Consider the following 18,446-nt stretch of genomic DNA (forward strand, 5'->3'; position numbering starts at 1 on the left):
AAAGATAATTATATCAGAAGTGAGTTTTCCCCCATCTCTTTCTGCATATGGGGAATACTGAAAAGATAAGTCTTTTTTAATTATTAAATGTAAATAGCTCATTAAATATAATCCAATTACTTTAATTGTAAAAAGGAAGTAATTACAATATGTACATGTATTCTTGCCTAGTAGATTTAATATCTTAAATTAATCTTTTCAGCATTAATATTTTAAATTAACCCTTGACATTAGAAAAATGTAAGAAACTGATGTCTCTTTTTAAAAATATATTTATATAAAGCTGTACTTTATGGATCTTTGTTGTGATTTCACCTACAAACAATTTTGGTGAGAACAGCCCCACTCCCACAGAGAGGGGTAATTAAATACCACCTGCCCTAACTGAACTGGTATTTCTTGTCTGCCATAAATCATGTTAAAGGGTCTGTTTCTAGTGCCTTCTGGGACAAAAAGCCAAGAGATGAATTCTGTGGCATTCCAATATCACAGAAGCTTTACTTAGACAGTTCCAAGCCAAAATATGTCAGAAGCATGTCTGGGTACAGTAGCCTAAATTTTCCATTACCTAATTTATATTCTGTTACTACCATCTTAGCTCCCTAAGACCACCCCAAGCATTCTCCTTGCTCTCTTGTCTCTAGCCCTTCGAGTCTGCTGTTACATTTTCCCTCAGCAGCCATCTGGTTCTTTGGTTTTTACTCTTTTTTGGTGACCAAGGGCAAATAAATTACAAAGCTAAATCTCTATGAACTGCTTTGAAAATGGGCTCTCACACGGTCTGTGCACTGAAAAACTTCTATCAAAATGGACGGAAAAGACTTACACAGATGAGAAATTAAGAAGATTGTTCTTTGTTTTTCTACATCTTACCAAAATCTATCAGGGAGTTGTTGTTGTTTTTTAGAGAGACAGAGAGAGAGCACGCACGTGAAGTGATGAAGGCAGAGGGAGAGAGAGAAGCCCAGCCCTGAGCCCAACACGGGGCTCGATCTCAGAACCCTGAGATCATGACCTGAGCTGCAATCAAGAGTCGGTTGCCTAACTGACAGCCACCCAGCTGCCCCTCAATAAGTGTTGTTTTAAGATTTGAATATATATTTAAGGTCACCTGAGTGGCTCAGTCGGTTAGGCAACCAACTCTTGATTGCAGCTCAGGTCATGATCTCAGGGTTCTGAGATCGAGCCCCGTGTTGGGCTCAGTGCTGGGTGTGGAGCCTGCTTGGGATTCTCTCTCTCCCTCTGCCTCCACCACTCCACGTGCATGCTCTCTCTCAAAATAAAATAAGATAAAATAAAAAGATGTGAATATATATTCAGAAAAAAACCTTTATTTAGATTAACACAGAACTTTTTCTAAACTTTAGAAACAGCAAGAACTATATATTTATGTCGTACAGGTTAACTTCAAGGCTATGTTTGTACAGCACTTTCCCTCCAAAGGAAAAGTTGTATTTAAAGTACTAAGGAGCAGGGTGCCTGCTTGGCTCAGTCAGTGGAGCATGAGACTCTTGATCTCAGGGTTGTAAGTTCAAACCCCACGTTGGGTGTAGAGATTACTTAAAAAGAAAAAAATCTTAAAAAAAAAAATAAAGTTCTAAGAAGCATTATGTGTTTTGAGCAACTCTCAAGGATTCCATTGACATAGATTTTCCTGTTCAGACCCTATATTAATGAACAAAAGATGCAGCTCTGCCTCATTGATACCACTTCCCAGAACAAATTAATGAAATGGAGGAGGGTGACTGTGACTAACTCCTTTGGTCATTCGGACTGTAGCCACATTGGAGCAGTCCCTGACTACAGAAGGCTGGTTTCTGCTGTCATCCAGGCTAACTATGGAAAGCTATTTTATGGTCTGAAAGGAGAGTGACATGGGTCACTGTGGGTACCTTCATCCCCAAACACTGTAATGGATTCTGAATAGTTACCAAAGGTTAGCAGAAGGAATGGAGCTGATATCTGATGATGACCACAGTCCTTCAGAAGGACAGCACCATTAAAGGACAACAAGTAATTTCACAGGTAAAAGGTGCCAGCAGCTAAAACTTAGCCCCTTTCAGGATTTAAATGATTCAAGTTTCATCTTGGTAACACTGGTATTTTTGTACAAAATATATCTTATTAGGCCTGCACTTGAAAGTTAAAAAGGTGTCTTTAAATGCCTGCTGACCTAAAATTGCCATGTTCCATGCCTTAAAGGGATTGATTTTCTGGAGAAGGACAATAAGATGCCAAATTCTGTTCAATGGAGATCAGAATACTATTTGGTGAACCTATTCTGCACCTGTGGAAGCAAAAGAATAAGACTGGCTTACACACCCCAGAGGGAGGATGGTATTTATCTGGGCTCTCCCTATGACCTCTTTGGCAGCAAATGTAAGAAAGTCCTTTTTTGAGGCTAAGGGGCGGGCCCTGGACTTTCAACTACCCATTCAAGCAGGGTTACGATTCCCCTCCTCCATAATTAAGTTCTCTTTCCTACTCTCCATGCATGCATGAATTGCAGTGACATTGACGTGGGGGCCTGACATTAGTCTTTGAAGGTCATTTAAATCCTCCTACTTCCAAGCTGCCTTAAAAGGAACGCGTCATCTATTCCACAATGCCTGAGTGTGGGGTTTGACGAGATGGTACCCAAAGCGAACTCATCTAAAGCATAAAAAGAAAGAGGGCTCCAAATTCAGGTATCATAAAAAGAACAAATCAAAGAAATAAAACACAATAAAACTCAGTTGCTCAAGAGACAACAGTAAGAGAAACACTAAACATTTAACACTGGATGAATGAAAACACTTCTACTGATAATTCCTTTTATTTAGAAAAGTAGAAAAAGGTCATTCACAATGTGGTCCCTTTATATGGCTCCAGTCTCATTTCCTATCACATCTTCACATACACATACCCTTCCCTGAAGTTCCATAGACCCTCCCATGGCTCCCCACTGCTATCACGTTCTCTCCCTTGCCTCCATACTTTTGCTCAAGTCTGACCACCCACCACACCCCCAACAACTTCTAAGGTCTTCCAAGATTGAGTTCAAGTGAAACGTCTCTTGACATGCCTTGCCCCACAGGAGCTTGATGCCCCTCCCCACACACAATCTAAACTTCCATAAAACCCTGTGCATGCCTATCCCATCACACTGCATTAAAATGACAGATTTTCTTACTTGTTCTCCCACTAGATTGTGAATTCCTTAAGGCTGGTGATCAATCATCTCTAATCCTAGTGCCCACCACCATGCTAGGCACAGAGAGAATGCTCAATAAATATTAATCAAATGAATGAAGTTAGCGGCTCTTGTGCTCCGGCCTTCATGAAGGTGAGGACAGGGAACATACCTGGACCTCCAGTCTTATAGTACTGCTTTCTAAGAGAAGAGAACTCAATCTGAATAGTTCGACCTCTGTTTTAGATTTAAGATTACTGGTAGCTCACCAGATTATAAGGCAGGATCTACATATACTCTTGTAGGAAATGACCAGGGGTCTAATCTAGTACAGAGCAGAGTGAGACATTAAAAATTAAAAACCAGGGTGCCTAGGTGGCTCAGTCAGTTGAGTATCTGCCCTCTGGCTCAGGACACTCTGGAGTCCTGGGTGGAGACCTGAGTAGTTGGGCTCCTTGCTCAGCAGGGAGTCTGCCTCTCCCTCTCCCTCTGCTCTTCCCCCCACTTGTGCACACTCTGTCTCTCCCTCAAATAAATAAAATCTTAAAAAATTAAAATTAAAACCAAAGAAAAAAAATAAAAGTTTTTTAAAAATTAAAAACAAAACAAAACAAAAAACCCAGGTCATCCCAACCAACATGAGTTATCTGCCACCGCCCCTTTTATTCATGTACCTCAAAGCTCTTACCTTCCAAAGTAAAGAGAGAAAAATGATAAGAGTTACCAGCCAAAGGAGACACACTTCTAGAAGGCCAAGGAAGGTCAGAATAGGGTAAACCATGAAAATCAGCACATACCCAAGCTTGAAAGAAATCCAGGCTGTCATTAAAATCTCCAGGCACGTGGCCTAAAATGTTAGTAATAAGCCTCTGAACCTTTCCTTTCCCCCACCAAATCAGCTTCTTGCTCCCCCCGATACTTTGTCCCCACCAATTTACCCATCCATCAGCCTCCCTGCCTTTCTTTTCCTTCCTTCCCGCCTTTATAAATACAGATAGAGCTGGCGAGAATCTGGCAAACAAATGACAACTTCTAACTATATGTGAGATCTGTATGAAGTGATATCCACTTGTTTTTCCCCCCCTCCCTCCCTCCCTCCTTCCTTCATTCCTTTCCTTCCTTCATTCCTTCCATGAACCTTATATACCAGGCACTGTGCCACACACTGGGGATAAATTCAACAATGCCCTGGCCCTCGTGAAGCTTGAAAGCTATTGAAAGGGACAAAAACATTGTGATAAGTGTGACCATAAACGCTAAGTTCAAGGTTTTATTTTTTTAATTTTATTTTTTTTTTAAGATTTTATTTATTTGAGAGCGAGAGACAGAGACAGCGATAGAGAGCACAAGCAGGGAGGAGAGGGAGAAGCAGGCTCGCCACAGAGCAGGGAGCCCTACGCAGGGCTCGATCCCAGGACCCTGAGATCATGACCTGAGCCGAAGGCAGACGCTTAACCAACTGAGCCACCCAGGAGCCCCAGTTCAAAGTTTTAATGGAGGCATCCAGCTCAGACTGGGTGAGGCTGAGAGCAGAGCAGAGAGAGTCATTAAGAAAGGGTATTTTTATTTAAAAAAAAAAAAAGGGTGGGGCGCCTGGGTGGCACAGCGGTTAAGCGTCTGCCTTCGGCTCAGGGCGTGATCCCGGGTTATGGGATCGAGCCCCACATCAGGCTCCTCTGCTGGGAGCCTGCTTCTTCCTTTCCCACTCCCCCTGCTTGTGTTCCCTCTCTTGCTGGCTGTCTCTATCTCTGTCAAATAAATAAATAAATAATCTTAAAAAAAAAAAGGGTGGGGGTGTCTTAAAGGACAAAAATTTAGTTAAGAGAAGTTGCAGACAGGTCGGCAGCGTGTGCAGAGGCAAACAATGGTCCACGAACAGCAAACAGCTTGCTGTGGCTGAAGTACAAGAAGTCATGAGTGATGAGGCTAATAAGGCAGACAGAGGCCAAGGCACAGAGAGCTTGCATGCTGCACTACAGCACTGTAAGTGTGCAGAAGGCTACTGGGAACTATTTAAGATTGAGGCCAGAGAGTGACATGATCGGATTTGCATTTAGAAAACCCTCTCCGGCAGCAGAGAACATAACACATGAAGGGGTGAAAGACTAAGGCAGTAATCCAAGTGGAAGCACTTCTAATTGATCGATAGAATCTTTTTTTTTTTTAAGATTTTATTTATTTATTTGACAGAGAGATAGAGACAGCCAGCGAGAGAGGGAACACAAGCAGGAGGAGTGGGAGAGGAAGAAGCAGGCTCCCAGTGGAGGAGCCTGATGCGGGGCTCGATCCCCGAACGCCGGGATCACGCCCTGCGCTGAAGGCAGACGCTTAACGACTGCGCCACCCAGGCGCCCCTGACTGACAGAATCTACATAATGGGAGAGTTGCAACATAAAATGACAGAAAGCGATCTGTACAGAGTTTGAGACCAGGCTGTCACTGAGAAGTTTTCCCTCTTGAACAATTAAATTACTTAATCTCTCCAGGCCTCAGTTTTTACATTCTGAAAAATTTGTCCAAGTATTACTATGGAGAACACCAGACTAGGTCCAATATCAACAACCTTACCTTAATGCTTTAAAATTTATAGATACAAAGATTTTAAAAAAACTACATGTAATGTATAAAGAATCATGATGGGGCACTTGGCTGGCTCAGTCTGAAGAGCATGGGACTTGATATCAGGGTCGCTGAGCTCAAGCCCTACATTGGGTACAGAGATTACTTAAATAAATACATAAACAAACAAACAAACTTAAAAAAAAAATCACAATATAGCAAATATCGGTGTACTTACCACCCAGTTTAAGAATATCACCACTAGCTTTAAAGTCCCCCGCATGACTCTCCCCAAACCTACCTCCTTCCCTTTCACTCTGATAACACTAACCAGAAATATGTTTACCATTCCCTCATTTTTCTTTATAGTTTTATCATATCTGTATCTCTAAACATAGCTTAGTTTTCCATGTTTCTGAACTTTACGTGAATCTAACGTACATTCTTCTACAATCTTTTACTCTACCATTGGTTGAAATTCATTCATGCTGCTATAGCTGCAATTTAGTCATTTCCACTGTTATATGGTATTCTATTGTTTAGCTGTACCATGATTTGTTTATCCAACCTAAAGGTGACAGATACTGGCATTTCTCCTAGCTTGGAATTTTTGCATTTTTGCTATCACCAACAGTGTTGCTATGGACATTTTTGTACATGTCTCCTGGTACATATGTGTAAGAGTTCTTAAGGGTAGATACCTAGGAGTGGAATTGCTGGGTCATGGAGCATGTAAATCTTCAATTCTGAGATAATGCCAAATTGTTTTCCAAAATGGTTTACACTTCTGCTTTCCGGGTTCTGGGTGCCTCATATCCTTGCCAACATCTTTTGTCAGACTTCAATTTTTGCCAATCTGATGGACATAAAAGAGTATATCACTGTAGTTTTAATGTGCATTTCCCTGATGACTGCTAATGAAGCTAAGCGTTCCTGACCCTTTTGGTAGAAGGAGCTACTTTTTATTTTTCCAAAGCACCGATATCAAATACCTTCTCTGAAAGCCTAGGATGATTGCAGGTCATTCAGAATGCTGCCTCCCAGTAATTAACCAGATAAAGACTGGCCTCCTTCACCACTAACGTAAAACTGTATAACCAAATCTCAGCCTTACTGACTGACACCTGACACAGAGAAAAACCTGAAATTTTTCATCTGAGAATTGAAGGTGAGTTAGGGATTTTAGAACGACTGAGACTAATGGGGTGTCTGGTGGCTCCATTGGTTAAACGGCTGCCTTCAGCGTGGTTCATGGTCTCAGGGTCCTGGGATCAAGCCCCACATCGAGGCCCCCAAGTCAAGCCCCCCATGTCAGGCCTCCTGCTCAGCAGGGAGTCTGTTTCTCCCTCTCCCTCTGCCCCTCCGCCAGCTCATGGTCTTTCTCTCAAATTAATAAACAAAATCTTAAAAAAAAAAAAAAAAAGAAGAAGAAGAAGAAGAAGAGGACTGAGACAGAAAAATCTGAGAGGGAATGATCAGGGCAAATATGTGATATTTAAAACCCTTCAGTATCTGACATCGACATACCTCTTTAGCCTCCTTTATGGCCACAGCTTTCTAGTGCACTTACGCTTCGGCCACTGCTCACCACAGAAGCCCTCCTGTACTCTAATGCCTCTGTGATCATTCAAGACATTTCCTCCTTCCTGGAATACCCACCTTTTATCTGTTTTGGTTTTTTCCCCCTCTGCTTCTTGAAATGTTATTAATCCTTCCCTATCCAGTTCAAATGAATTGCTTCCACAAAGCCACTGTGACCCTGTTCCCTAGAAAGAATTAATCAAGCCCTCCTCTGCTTTGATAGCACTATTATCACAGCATCCATCCCACATTACAGTTGTAACAGGGATAGACTGTGAGCTCTTTGCGGGAAGGAACCATCTTTTAAATCCTAAGGTGCTGAGCAGCACTCCTGTCATCACCCATCAATCCCTCATAAAATACTGGATAAGTGGATAGAAACACGAGCAGAATCTTCAGAGGAAATAAGTCTCTAAACAATGGAAAGGTCCTTACTGATGCTTCGCTGACTATGAAGAAGAAATGAGAGAAAACGCAAGAGAGGAGAAAGGGAGTGGGAGCTAATGAAGAAAAAATTGTGACAACTAGGTCCCCTTAATGAAGATCCCTGTCAGTAAGGCCAAGAAATGAAAATGTAAACCATGCGATCACCTTCTTAATGGGGGTTTCCAATAACAAGGAAAAGTGGAATTTATAACTGATTCTAAAACCTTAGGCTGGAAACAGACTCTTAACTATAGAGAGCACACTGAAGGTTGCTGGAGAGGAGAGAGGGTGGGTTAAATGGGTGAGGGGTTAAGGAGGGTACTTGTAGTGATGAGCACTGGGTGTTGTGTTCTATACCTGAAACTAATAGTATACTATATGCAAACTAACTGGAATGTAAATAAAAACTTGAAAAATAAAAAAGAAAAATAAATAAAACCTTAGGCTATACCTTGAAATTCATCTGGGCATGGTGCTTTCTGGAAGAAAACTACAACTTCAATTTATTTAATAGTTAAAGGTTTTCAATTTTTTCTTGAGTCATCTTGGTAAGTTATCTTTTGCTAGGAGTTTGTCCATCTTATCTAAATTTCGAAATAAACCAAGATAGTATTCATAGTAGTCCTTAAACTGAGTGGCAAAAATTAGGCTAAAATGGCGAGAAGAATGGAATAATGGCAGGGCCAAGGATCCAAGACATAAAGATCTGAGATTCCAAAATATTGCAACATTTTCATGTTATCTCTGTGTTCCCAGAATATAGGCTTCTTTTGGACACGGGATCATGTTGGGATCATGCTGATCATTACCCCTTCATATATAATGTATTCTCAGAAGTATTTGATTTCCTGTATCAAATAAAAAATACAAAATTGATAATTCAAGTCAGTATTATTTTAATAAGTTGATTTTGGTTAATGCATGGTTTGACCAGAGTGACACCTGCAGTAGTCTTTAAAATAAAGGCTCTTTTAAACTAATTTAAAATAAAGGCTCATTTAAACTAAGTAAAAAGTGGTTTCAGAGGCCACTCATTCATTAAATTAGACGTAAAAAAACTACCCCTTTAAATACAGCAATTCACTGAATTTAAAGAAAAAATCAGAAGAAATTTAACAGCTTTTATGTGTTATTTTTAAAAATAAAAATGTAGTTATTAAGACTACTATTACTATAAAAGCACATTTCATGATATAAGAAAAAAAGTCACTTCAGTGGCTAAAAAAAATTATGCTAATCACTTGTTTTACCTACTCCTTCCCCAAAATTTATGCTACAGTTGCTAACTAGAAGGAAAACTACCTGATTTAAATTTCAGTGTCCTTGTTGTCTTTCCCTCTCCTGCTCTAGTGGAGGTATACTTGGTTAAATACATTCTGTTTGAGGAAAAAGCAGCAAAGAGATAGTCTAATCTTTAAAATCCAGAGCAGATTGTACTAAAATAATTTGGAAAGCGTATTTAGAGATTGACCAAAAAATACTAGTCTTCTATTAGTGAAGGTCAATATCTTTAACTGGACAGAGCTCCAGGACAATGAAGTTGAAAATAAATATGATTAGAAAAATGGGAATAGACACTACCTGGGAAACAGATCAATGAGACAGCATATCCTCCTGATTGTACACTGGCATAATCCTTTTTAACTAACATTAACACTGCCTCCAGCACTATACAATAAGGTTTTTCCAAATATCTATGGGAAGTTGACAACAGTAATACTTCTCTGCCAATCTAGTAATATAGATGCATTTTACCAGCCCCTCTCCTTGTAGAAATCATGTTAATAAAGATGTTTGGAGATTTATGGTTTTAAATGCCAATATTTTAAAAAACTGAACAAGTGTTACAGAAATTCTTATTGGTATTTTTCAGTCTTGGAGGAAATGGGGTTTGACAAAGAGTATTTCCCAAGTGGTCTGGACGGAAGCAAAAGAATTAGCAAAATTGAGAGGAGAAAATATGAAAATGCATCAGGTGAAAGCCTGAGGTTTGTTGGCAGGAGAAAAAAGTGTCTGTATTGTGTAAACTAGAATCCATGGTAAACAAAATTCAATTATAATGAAGCAATTATCATGTCTTGTCACATTTGTTAAAACTGGAATCTGCAAAGCAGTATCCTTTTAGGGTGTCCATTCTTCTTGGTTTACATCAATTGTCCCACAGTAATTATTAAAAGTATTCCCTCTTACTCTTAAAAGTGAACCGGTTTAGGGGCACCTGGGTGGCTCAGTTGGTTGGGCATCTGCCTTCAGCTCGGGTCATGATCCTAGGACTCCGGGATCGAGCCCCGCATGGGGCTCCCTGCTCCTTCCCTCTCCCTCTGCCTGCAGTTCCCCCTGCTTATGCTCTCACTTTCTCTGTCAAATAAATAAAATATATTTTTTAAAAAGTGAACTGGTTTATACAATAAATTATATGATCACCCTATCCTTGAAGAACCAGGAGGCAGCGCTGCTAAAACAGCTCAAAGTTCAGGATCCGATCATAGTCCCAACTAAAACTCAGAACAGATTTACTTCTTTCATGTAGCACCATGAACAGAACAGCAGAATAGCACTGTGATTAAAAACACAGTGGACTGGAATCAAATGGCTTGAGTTCAAATCTCAGCCCTCCTACAAAAACTCTTTAGCCCTGTGACCTCAGGAAATTTTTTGTTTTACTCTTTATTTTGAAATAATTTCAGTCTTGGAGAAAAGTTGTGAGAGTATTACAAAGGACTCAATCTTAAATCCTCCATCTAAGTTTACCAATTATTAACATTTTACCACATTTATTCCCCACCCCTTTCTATTATTACTAATTTTTTAAATCATTTAATAATAGTGGCTCCTGGGTGGCTCAGTCATTAAGTGTCTGCCTTCAGCTCAGGTCATAATCCTAGAGTCCTGGGATTGAGCCCTGCATTGGGCTCCCAGCCCAGCAGGAAGCCTGTTTCTCCCTCTCCCACTCCCCCTGTTTGTGCTTGTGTTCCCTCTTTTAGGTCTCTCTGTCAAATACATAAATAAAATCTTAAAAAAAAATCGGGGCGCCTGGGTCGCTTAGTCGTTGGGCGCCTGCCTTCAGCTCAGGGTGTGATCCTGGCGTTCTGGGATCGAGCCCCACATCAGGCTCCTCCGCTATGAGCCTGCTTCTTCCTCTCCCACTCCTCCTGCTTGTGTTCCCTCTCTCGCTGGCTGTCTCTCTCTCTCTCTCTCTCTGTTAAATAAATAAATAAATAAATAAATAAATAAATAAATAAATAAATAAAATCTTTTTTAAAAAAATCATTTGACAATAGGTTACAGACATGGGGCCCCTATCTCTAAATACTTGAGGGTGTCACCTCCTAAGAATAAACTACAGTACAAATATCACATTAGGAAATTTAACAATGATACAATATTAAATTTTTTTTAAGATTTTACTTATTTACTTGAGAGAGTGAGTGAGAGAGCAAGAGAGCATGGGAGCAGAAGGAGAGGGAGAGGGAGAAGCAGACTCCCCTGCTGAGCAGGGAGCCCGATCCGACTCCGGGCTCAATCCCAGGACCCAGGGATCAGGACCTAAGCCAAAGGCCAAAGGCAGACGCTTAACTGATTACGCCACACCAGGTGCCCTGATGATACAATATTATTATCTAACATAAAGTCCATATCTAAATTCTACTTTTTTTAAAAAGATTTTTTACTTTTATGTAATCTCTACACCCAATGTGGGGCTCGAGCTCACAACCCCGAGATTAAGAGTCACACGCTCTACCAACTGAGCCAGCCAGGCACCCCCATATCTAAATTTTAGATAACATTGTCCCAATAAGCTTTTTTTATTTAAATTCAATTAATTAACATATACTGTATTTTGGTTTCAGAGGTAAAGGTTAGTGACTCATCAGTTTTATATAAGACCCAGTGCTCATTACATCACCTGCCCTTTTCCCCCTCAACCCAGGATCTCTATCCAGAATCACGGGCAGGTTTCTTAATCTCTTTGTGTATCAGTTTTCCCATCTGTAAAATGGTAGATAATAGTATCTATCCCAGTATGGGAATACTGGGAGAAATAAAGGAGTAAATATACACAAAGACTTTAGAACAGCTGCTGACATTCAGTACAGACAGCGTTAGCTGCTTTTAGGGAATGACAGACTCTCTGTAAAGTAGAACTGTGTCAGATAATGGAAACAACTCTTTAGACATTATACTTTCTAAAGCCATTTTAATGAAAATTTCTATAAAATATACTGTTTATTTCCTAAACAGAATATACTATATATAATTTAACCTTTTCTTGGTAACTCAGGGCCTTCACATCAGCAGTATTATGCTATGAAACTATGATGCTGCCAGGGGCTCCTGAGGTGTGAGGGCTGTATGCCTCTGTAGTAAAATGGCTGTAAAGTTCTGGACAGACATCTTGAATCTCCACTTCTGCTGTCATGCTTCTGATCACTTGTATGTATTAATGCCTCTAATCTATATTACTTTTTTTTTAAAGGTTCTATTTATTTTTATTTATTTTTTTAAGGGTGAGCGAGAGTGGGGGAGGGGCAGATGGACAGGGAGAGAGAGAATCTCTCTCTCTCTTTTTAAAGATTTATTTATTTATTTGATAGAGAGAGGGAAAGAAAGAGAGCACAAATAGGGGGGAGGGGCAGAGGGAGAGGGAGAAGCAGATTTCCTGCTGAGCAGGAAGCCTGATGCGGGGCTCAATCCCAGGACCCTGAGATCATGACTGAAGCCGAAGGCAGCACTTAACCTACTGAGCCACCCAGGCACAGAGAGAGAGAGAGAATGAGAGAGAGAGAGAATGAGAATGAATATCTTAAGCAGGCTCCACGCCCAGTGCAGTTCCCATGACCCTGAGACCATGACCTAAGCTGAAATCGAGTCAGATGCTTAACCCACTAAGCCACCCAGGTACCCCTAATCTATATTATTCTAATAATGCTTATGGTCATACAAAGCTTCTGGTTAAAAAAGCACTTTCATAGCGTCTCTCATTAATTCAATAAATACTACTGTCATTTGATTAATTAGCTGATTTGAATCTCTCAAGAAGTCTGTGATGCAAAAAGAACATGTATTACCCACTCCCCATTTTAATTATCTCATTATAGATGAATAAATCAAGGCTCAGAGAGGTCAAGTGACTTACTTTGGGCCACAGAGCCAACAGGCAAACCACCAACCCTCACACACCTGGATCCTCTGTCCCTCAACATACACAGTTAGCTCTGAGTGAGGCCCTAGGGTGATGTTACTTTTGAGGTAAAATGAACAACCTTTCTGAAAGCTCTTTGCCACTCAAAAGCACGTCCAGCTTACTTTTAAATGCAAGGAGTTACGTTCTGGTTGGCTGAAACTGCCAGATGTCTGACTTTCAGATGCTCTTCCTCTGAACTTTCTCAGTATTCTTTCTAAAATTCTCTGAACTTTCTGGCAACCCTTTATTAATATAGACTCCACACATTTGCAACTTGAGATAAATTCAGACCTGAAATAAAGTTTACCTCTGCACTCTAATAAAGACTGGCTAAGAAAACAGTATAAGTAAGATTGCAGGGAGAAATGTTTAATGAGCTGTTTTTAAGCATTCAGGAGTCTAATTTACATACAATTAAAGTTAAATTGCACATCATTCTCAGCTATTCATTAAACCAGGTACAAGGACCTCTACCTAACAAAATAACCTGGTAACACTATTAGCCTAGTTTCAGCTACTCTATGACTCAAAGTAACAGCAGCACCTAAAGAAAAACAACAGACAACATTCTCACTAGGATTTACCCCAATTAGCCCAAATTAATGAGGTTTGATTGTACCTCCAATGATGACCCACAAAACCTATCTTCCCCTGACAACCCTGAGTAGAAAGAAGCTCAAATGCAGTTAAACCATCAAACTAGGTAGAGGAAACAAGACAAAATGGCCATGATATAGAGCTAAGACCTAGGGTGCTAAGCCAGATTACACTGCTGAATCTGTGTGACCCTGGTTTAATCACTCTACTTCTCTAGCCCTCAGTTTCCTCATTTACCAAATGAAGGAGCCAATAATGTGGTCACTAAAAGGATCCAGAGCTCTTTGGCTAAAGGGCAGGAAACGTGCAAGACAAGTCTAGAACATCTTATACTAGAAAGCAAGAAACACTAATCAAAGCCTACTGCAGTTACATCAAAAGAAATCAGGAGCTGGAGGGCGCCTGGGTGGCTCAGTTAAGCATCTGCCTTTAGCTCAGGTCATGATCCCAGGGTCCTGGGATCGAGTCCGCATGGGCTCCCTGGTCAGTGGGGAGTCTGTTTCTCTCCCTCTCTTCCTCCCCTCTGTGCACGTTCTCTCTCTCTCTCAACTAAATAAAATCTAGAAAGAAAGAAAGAAAGAAAGAAAGAAAGAAAGAAAGAAAGGAGAAAAAAAAAAAAGAAATCAGGAGCTAGGGCACCTTGGTGGCTCAGTCGGTTGAGCATCTGACTCTTGATTTTGGCTCAGGTCATGATATCAGGGTCATGGGATTGAGCCTCATGTCAGGCTCCATGCTCAGCATTGAGCCTGCTTGAGATTCTCTCTCCCTCCCCCGCCCCCCCATCCCAGATTGCACACTTGTGCGCCCGCACGCGTGCTCTAACAAAAAAAGAAATCCAGAGCCAATGTGAAGAGGCCCCCACTGATCCAAGATGGAACAAACTGAACATCAATAAGAATAACCACAATGGATTAAAACATCAACTACGTTAAAACCCATAAATTTGTAACGATCCTTTAAAAAAAATAACAAACAACTCACTGATCCCCTTTGGAGTATGTCAGGGAACCAACCCATTATTTTGAAAACTTGTAAATAAAGGAATAAAGGGAAAGAACCAAGTACTTATCCTGCCTGTCCTGTACAAACCAAACCTCAGGGTAACCGAAGAGTAGATAAAGGAATTTTTTTCTTTTTTGAAGTATTCCAGCTAATAAATAAAGAATGATAAAATATCACCACTTTGCAAACATCTAATGAAATTATCCATGACCACTTACAATACAAAAAGAGATAGCTGAACATTATAAGCCTCCTGATGGAAGACTCGTATACCACTTATGAAGCATTACTGCCAAAGGAGGAAACCTGATTCAGGCCAAGCCTCTAGAGCTGTGCTATCCAACAGGTAGCCATACACACGTGTAGTTATTAAGCACTTAAAATGCACCTCATCTGAACAGATAAGTGCTAAAGGTGTAAAACACACCGAATCACAAAGATTCAGTATAAAAAATGTAAAATTTCTCATTAATACTCCTTATATTCATTACATGTTGAAGTGATAATAGTTTACAACTACTGGGTTAATAAAAAAATATTATTAAAATGAGTTTCACTTGGGACACCTGGGTGGCTCAGTTGGTTAAGCATCTGCCTTTGGCTCAGGTCATGATCCCAGGATCCTAGGATGGAGCCCCCCACCCCCATCAGGCTCCCCGCTTGAGGAGAACCTGCTTCTCCCTCTTCCTCTGTTCCACCCCCCACCGCTTGTGCAGGCTCTCTCTTTCTCTCTGAAAGAAAGAAAGAAAGAAAGAAAGAAAGAAAGAAAGAAAGAAAGAAAGAAAGAAAAAAGAAAGAAAGAAAGAAAAAAAGAAAGAAAGAAAGAAAGAAAGAAAAAGAAAAAGAGAGAGAGAGGGAGAAAATTCAATAAGGGTGATGGAGTAGGCAGTGGAAGTGGTACAGATGAAACAAGACTGACTATGGGTTGACCATTGTTGAAGCTGAGCAATAAGCATATAGTGGTTCATTATATCATCCTCTCCAAATTTATAGATGTTTGAAATTTTTCAAAACAATTTTTTTCTTTTTACTGAGAGGAAAATTTATATATAAATTTATCTAAAAGTTTTTCAATCTACAGGGGCGCCTGGGTGGCTCAGTTGGCTAAGCGTCTGACTCTTGATTTTGGCTCAGGTCATGATCTCAGGGTCCTCGGATTGAGCCTGCTGCAGGGGCTCGATGCTAGCAGGGAGTATCGCTTGAGGATTTCTCTCCCTCCCCCTCTCCCTCTGCCTGCCCGTGTTCTCTCTCTCTCTCTAAATAATTTTTTTTGGAAGATTTTATTTATTTATTTGTCAGAGAGAGAGAGCATGCGTGTGCAAGGAGAGGGAGCAGCAGGCAGAGGGAGAAGCAGGCTCCCTAAGCAAGGTGCCCAATGGAGGACTCAATCCCAGGACTCTGGGATCATGACCTGAGCCTAAGGCAGACGCTTAACTGACTGAGCCACCCAGGGGTCCCAACAGATAAATCTTTAAAAACAAAAACAAATCTTTATAAAAATTAAAAAATAGAAGTTTTTCAATCTACAAAATCTATGAAAATAAATCACAAGGTTGGCTAGTACCTCAAGAGGTATTAAATCTAGTTTTCCGGGGTGCCTGGGTAGCGCAGTCGTTAAGCGTCTGCCTTCGGCTCAGGGCGTGATCCCGGCGTTCCGGGATCGAGCCCCACATCGGGCTCCTCGGCTAGGAGCCTGCTTCTTCCTCTCCCACTCCCCCTGCTTGTGTTCCCTCTCTCGCTGGCTGTCTCTCTGTCACATAAATAAATAAAAAATCTTAAAAAAAAAAAAAATCTAGTTTTCCACCTCCAGGAACATTATCTTCAATGTTACCCCGCTCAACACATATTTATAGAGGACCCAGCACTGTAGATGTATAGAAATACAAGAAACAGTTTCTATTTGAAGAGTTCAGTCATATAGGAGAAATGAGAAAAGTGCACAAATATAAAACAAAATAAAAAGTGATGAAGTTATGGTTTACTTCTGGTTAAGTAAATCACAGAAGCATCACAGAGGAGTATCATGTAACTGGACATTAAAAATAGGCAGGATTTGGATATACAGAGACAAGGAGTATTATATCTGAGGTGGACAGATAATGTGAGCAGAGGCACATAAGCAGAAAATAATGAGACATCTCTGGGGAATGAAAATGAGTACATTATTGCAAAAGTAGCGAGAAGCAAGGCTGGAAAGACAAGTAGGGCCAGATCACAGAATCTTAAACAGGCTGAGTTTAAACTTTAGTCAGTAAGTGATGAGCGTCACACAACTGGAGTTACAGATTACAGAATATTTAGGAAGATGCTACACATCTCACTTAAGCAGAGAAGAGACTAGAGCTGGGGAGGGAGACAAGAATTAGGCACAAGAGTCATGGCATAGGTAACAAAGGATCTGAATTTGAATAGTGGGAGAAAAAAACATGGAGGGACCTAAGCGTCTTGGCATGAAAAGAGGTAGGGCGTTCAGGAAAGTCAACAGTAACTGAAGTCTTACATCTGGACGAACTGAGAAAATAGCGGGGCCAATGCTTGGTATGCTGGCAGACCTATAAGCCAGCCCTAAAAAGTGCTGACGGGCATCTGTGCGGCTCAGCTGGCTGAGCATCTGACTCTTGATTTCGGCTTGGGTCATGATGTCAGGATCGTGGGATGGAGCCCGTGTCAGGGTCTGTGAGTCAGAATGCAGAGCAGCAAGTCAAGGGATTTAGAGGTGAGGAATGAGCAGAAGGTAAGCTTAGCCTTCTCATTTTAACCTATGAGGAAGTCAAGGTCCTGAATGAAAATGCTGCCCAGGTGTGCTAAATATCTTTTCTAGAGAAGCAAAGCTTCCATCATTAAAACATGTATAAAAGGTATAAAATCCATCTTTAAAACCTGTAAGCACATCTCCCAAGCAAGAAAGAGACAAGTTGTACCAATCTGACTACAGGTTAACAAAAGCAAACAGTCCAAAAAAAAGCTGGAGGTACAGAAGGGATACCCAGGTAGAGTGATCCAGTAGAAATTCTGGGACTGGGGTTCAGAAGTGAAAATACGGATTTGGGAGTTTTACTACATGGAGGTTGTAGTTAAAGACACGAAAGAGTAGGGGTGCCTGGGTGGCTCAGTCGTTAAGCGTCTGCCTTCGGCTCAAGTCATGATCCCAGGGTCCTGGGATGGAGCCCCGCATCGGGCTCCCTGCTCAGTGGGAAGCCTGCTTCTCCCTCTCCCACTCCCTCTGCTTGTGTTCCCTCTCTCACTGTGTCTCTCTGTCAAATAAATAAAATCTTCAAAAAAAAAAAAAGACATGAGAGAGTAGATAACCTCCCAATACAAAAGCATAAACACAGAGGAAGAGTCAGAGGACAACTTAGAGACTGACAAAGAAGGAAGCATCAAGGAAGGCAGGAGAACCAGAACAATGCTTTGTCATAAAAGCTAAGAGAAGAGTTTCCAAAAGGAAGGCATGCTCAATCCTGCTCTTCTTCCTTGACCCACATATCTAATTCATCATCAAATCCTATCTGCTCTACCTACAAAATATATACTAATTAAAAACATCTACTTCTCTCCATTTCTTTTTTCACCAACCTGTATCAAGTCTCTATCATTACTCAGCCTCCTGCAACAGCCTTCTATTACTCACTGCAATCAGTTCCTGCCTCCAGATAATTCATTTTCTTTGCAGCAACTGGATTAATCTTTTAAAAATGGAAATCATATGGGGCACCTGTGTGCCTCAGTCAGTTAAGCGTCCGACTCTTGGTTTGAGCTCAGGTCTTGATCTCAGGGTCATGAGACTGAGCCCCAAGTCAGGCTCCAGGCTGAACATGGAGCCTGCTTAGGATTCTCTCTCTCCCTCTCCCTCTGCCCCCCCTCCATGCCCTGCTCACACACACTCTCCCCCTGCCAAAAAATGACAAAATAAAATAAAATAAA

The 18,446-nt window shown here is 40.9% G+C and overlaps 1 protein-coding gene across 8 annotated transcripts in view; it reads right to left on the reverse strand.

Annotated features, from left to right (window-relative positions):
• Positions 1–18,446, reverse strand: part of WASF2 (WASP family member 2) — an 81,008-nt gene that overhangs the window by 35,332 nt on the left and 27,230 nt on the right. Inside the window, exon 1 of one of the 8 annotated variants that reach the window (XM_057305431.1) lies at positions 6,433–7,083. The exons of the other annotated variants lie outside the window; for them this stretch is intronic. The gene's annotated coding sequence lies outside the window, so the exon portion shown is untranslated. Of the gene's footprint in view, positions 1–6,432; positions 7,084–18,446 lie in introns of those variants that run through there. 8 annotated transcript variants of the gene reach the window in all.

Source organism: Ursus arctos, unplaced genomic scaffold, assembly GCF_023065955.2.
Source record: "Ursus arctos isolate Adak ecotype North America unplaced genomic scaffold, UrsArc2.0 scaffold_32, whole genome shotgun sequence".
In the NCBI taxonomy this organism is placed as follows: domain Eukaryota; kingdom Metazoa; phylum Chordata; class Mammalia; order Carnivora; family Ursidae; genus Ursus; species Ursus arctos.